Source organism: Silene latifolia, chromosome 1 (assembly GCF_048544455.1).
Source record: "Silene latifolia isolate original U9 population chromosome 1, ASM4854445v1, whole genome shotgun sequence".
NCBI classification, from domain to species: Eukaryota; Viridiplantae; Streptophyta; class Magnoliopsida; order Caryophyllales; family Caryophyllaceae; genus Silene; species Silene latifolia.
In genome coordinates, this window is record NC_133526.1 from 83,901,559 (window position 1) to 83,906,178 (window position 4,620).

The 4,620-nt window shown below is 37.1% G+C and overlaps 1 long non-coding RNA gene across 1 annotated transcript; it reads right to left on the reverse strand.

The window, feature by feature from the left end:
• On the reverse strand, positions 1–1,710 carry LOC141595435 (uncharacterized). The gene is made up of 3 exons (XR_012522271.1): positions 1,567–1,710; positions 864–921; positions 1–256 (listed from the first exon to the last, which is right to left on the reverse strand). It is a non-coding gene; the product is annotated as an uncharacterized LOC141595435 (long non-coding RNA).
• Between the last annotated feature and the right edge of the window lie 2,910 nt (positions 1,711–4,620).

Here is a 4,620-nt window from a genome sequence, read left to right on the forward strand (position 1 = left end):
ACCTCGGTTTATGAAGGAGCCTTTAGCAAGACATTCCCTAATAAACCGGACTGTTACCATCTCGGTTTCCCGAGGTAGTGAATAACAAATTAAACTCCAAGGCAATTTATATAATTATACATCTGAAATGAAACAAGTCTCAAACTGAAAATAAAGTCTGATAACTAAACAGAAATAAAAGTGGGCTAGCTCTAAGTCAGGCAATCCAAGCTCTCTTCCCATCCAGCTCCTATCAGTCTCTGAGGTACCTGTCAATCTGCTCCCCATTAAAAGGTTCATCACAGGTGTTCACGAATACACAGGGTCAACCACGAGGTTGAGTAGGGTAATACAATGCAACAACAAAATATGATATGCATGCTCCTCCGTCACCTCCATCTCCATCTCATCTCATATCTCATAACTCATATCTCATAACTCATATCTCATATCTCATAACTCATATCTCATAACTCATATCTCATAACCCGACAACCCACCATACCGATCCCCCCAGACTATATATATCGACCGTAGCCGATCTGCCAGCTCGCAGCTGAGGACACCAGGGCAAGTCCTGCAGAACCCGCCTGGGCCTTATCACAACATCATCATCACCACACCACATCACCACAACATCCTCCATCTCCAATGCATATGAATGCCCAACAGTAAACAATGCAATACAATATGTATATCAATTAATGAAATCATGCCAGCTAGCAAATGTTGTGATAACACACTCAACACGAACAGTTCAGTCAACCATATCATAGCGTAATCCACAACCACGAATCAAGTCACGTTCACAATTTGGTCATATGAAACACAAACAAGTCAACACAATTCAACAACACGATAAGAAGTCAAGTGTATTTCCCTACCTTTTCGCAATCCAAGCACACACAAGCAACCAATTACGATCCTTCACATATCCATCACCTACATATCATAATTATGTATAATTACCACCTACTCAATCAAATAATCATGCACACCACCTAGACTCATCATAACTTAATAGGAATATCAACTTAAAGAACAAACACGACTTTTCCTGATTTTCCAGCACATGACAGACTCGGAATAAAATACATAACTAATTCCAGAAAAATCAAATTGATACAAGGCCAATTGGATTGAAACCCCATGAGTCTTAGCTACAAATTATATCTAACGTATTTTTCTCAAATTCCAAACTTATCAAGGGTTTTCAGACTGATTTCCAAAAACTGACAGAAACCGTCGCATAAAAAGTATTGATTCATAAAACGAGTTTAAAACATTATTTTTCAGAAATTCCAAATCCTATTATCATCTAGACTATACAAAGATGATGTATGAAGAAGCCTCATAACTGAATCGACATAAAAATTAGGGTTTCAAATCATTTTCCACAACCAAATCAGATTCGCGGACTTTTCAGCGACATGTTCATAAATAAATCACCTAGGACAAACCATAAAGAATTTGACTACGAGCTTTTATATGCATAAACTAGACATCAAGTAAACAAGACTCTCTTTTCAAATTTTTTGAAGACGAACAATTTAAAACAGTATAAACAATGGAATGAAATCGACTTACAAACAGGGAAATCGAATTAGGTTGGAATCGATGAGAAATCTTCAATCAAATGAAAGGCTCTTTGTGTGAATCTGAAAATGCGTGCCGTCGAAGTGAGGGAGGCAGGTGAGATGAGGGTTGTGTAGTGTTAGGGTAAAAATTAGGTTAAAGACATGATGTTGGGTGTTGGTAGAGTTGGCAGTGGGCCGTGCTGGGCCGGCCCGCGTGCCGGCCCATCGTGCCACCTCCAAAATTTGGCCCGGCCCAGGCACGGTTAATGGGCCCATCGTGCCGTGCCGTGCTTGGCCCATCTTCTCCATCCCTAGCCGCGTCCGTCCTGTGGCACGCCCATTTTCGTCTTTGGCCGTGCCGCCCATGCCCATGGGCTGGTCGTGCCTTGTTCATGGGCCGGCCCATCGTGCTATTTTCATTTTTTTTTGTTTTTTTTTTTTTAAAAACAAAGAACTTTTTATAATAATTGTATGATTTTAGTACTTTTTGTTGATTAATATAATAATTTAACTAAAATATATATTTTATTAAATATTAATGTAATTGATTACTTGTATTTTTAATATATTCGATTTAATCAAATAATTAAGAAACGATGAAAAAAAAGAGTTTTTTATTAAACGATTAAGAAATAATGTTAAAAAAAATACCTCAATCTTTTATTAAAAAAGCATGAAACGATATAACTACACGTCTACAAGTTTATTTAATTAAAAAAAACGATGAAACGATTAAGAAATGATATTAATCTAATATAATAATAAGAAAAAAATACAAAATACAAGTTTATTTAATATGATATCCAACTATGAATCTGACGAGGTGCTTGTTTCGTCGGAATCAAGCTCGTGCTCATGATCGACAAAGTCTTGTTGTCGATTTTCGGCATCCATCCAATCCTTATAGCACACTAACATTTTAAGTGTATCGGATCTTAGACGAGTTCGTTTTTCATCCAATACCCTTTTTGCTCCACTAAAGCAACTTTCGGATGCAACGGAAGACACTTGAATGCTTAAGAAGTCCCTTGCTATTGCCGACATCACCGGAAGCGACCTCCTTTGATTTCGCCACCATTGCAAAAGGTCAAGGTTGTTGGACTCTTCTTCGGTCATACCTCGCATATAATCGTAGGTAGTGTACATTTGATACTCGGCCAAGTTGGATGTTGGAGTAGATTGTTGTCGACTCGGCCTTACTCGACTCATCAAACCTTTAAGAGCGGTCAAGCTCGCTCCTTGAATAGCACCACCACTAGTACCTGCACTAGAAGTAGTATGAGAAGAAACACGAGTGAAGTTGTTAATAACAGACTCGTAATGGTTATATACAAGAAAAAATTGCGAACTAATTCTTTCTCTATATTGAGCTTCACAAAAGGTAAACATAATAGACATCTATAAACACCAACTAATTGTATAGTTTCCTCTAATTTCCACCTAGGGTCTAAAATCATACAAAAAACGTAAACAATGGGAATATATGACCAATACTTGAGCCACTTTTGCTCCATTTTTGGAAGAAACCCGCTAAACATAGCATTTTGACGATAATTGTTAAAAAGTTGCGCAATAGGAATAACATTACCAACGAAATTAGGAGCGGTAGGTTTATAAACATGTGAAAAAGAGAGAGTTGCAAAGTTAAAAGCACCTAATAAATCAATATACAATGAAATTTTCGTCCAATCCTCCTCTAATAACAAGTTATCGGGAAAGGATCGGTTCCAAAAAGTAGTAAGAGGTTCTTTATAGGGAATCATAGCACTCAACATAATGTACATAGAATTCCACCTAGTGTTATTTTCGTCGGGAAATTTAATGCATTTATATCCTTCGGCCTCGCAAAAATCTTTCCATTGTTTAAATCTCCACTTTGCCGAGTTAAAATGCATAACAATATTTTTAAATTTCGCATGATAAGTTTTAATGCCTTCAAGACCATCTTTAACACATAAGTTTAAAACATGACATGCACATCTAACATGCAACAAATCACCATCTAAAATAACATCATTTAAACTAGCTTTTAACTTGTTAGCAACAGAATTCATGGTAGATGCATTATCAAAAGTACAAGTTAAAATTTTAGATGCAAGTCCGTAATCATTAATACCGTTCATGATAATTGCATGTGTATTTTCGGCATTATGAGGGTATTCTAATTTAGCAAAGTCAATGATTCGTTTTTGCATAGTCCAAGTGTCATCCAACCAATGAGCGGTAATGCATATATACGAATACTCGACGCCCGAATCCCACCCATCGGCGCTTATACTAAATTTACATTTAGTCTTTTCAAACTCGAAAAATAAGGTTTTGTCGTGCCGTCAAAAATAATACCATGCCTTTATTTCTAACGGCCCGTCTACTTGTTTCTTTGTGGCGGGGTTGATTTGTTTTAACATATTCGTTAAAAGCACGATGTTCAACTAGTGTAAACGGTTTTTCCGTTTGAATAATCATTCTAGCCAATTGGGTGGAACATTCATCATAATTATAATTGGACGATTGGTTATCGGGGTGAGTCACGAATTGGTCCATTGTTGGTTGGTCACTTTGGATTCGTTTAGTACAACTTTTCCAATGTCGATTTAGATGACCGGTACCACCCGTAGTAGCACAACTAAATATGCGATCACAATATCTACATTTGCAAACCGGTCTATTTTTACACTTAAAAAAATGACTCCATGCTTCACTAGAATGACCCTTTTTATGCATTTCGTCCATTTCTTGTTCGGTACACCATACATCTACTACGGGTTGTTTGGGTTGTGTTTGGGGTAGTGATGTCTCGGTAGATGACCCATGTTCGGACGGTGGTCTTATCCCCCCCGTCACAAAAGGTGGTAAAATAGGCATTGTACTAGGTCCTTCAAAAGCTTGATTTTCGAAAATAGTATTTTCAAAATGCATGTTATCAAGTAGTGCCGGATTAAAATTCATATATTGGTTCAAGTTTAATGGTGGTTCGGGGTTTGGTGAATCCGACTCACTAATATGACGTGACCTCTTAGACGAGTTTTGTGAGTCCATAATTATAATTAAATTTTTAAAAGAC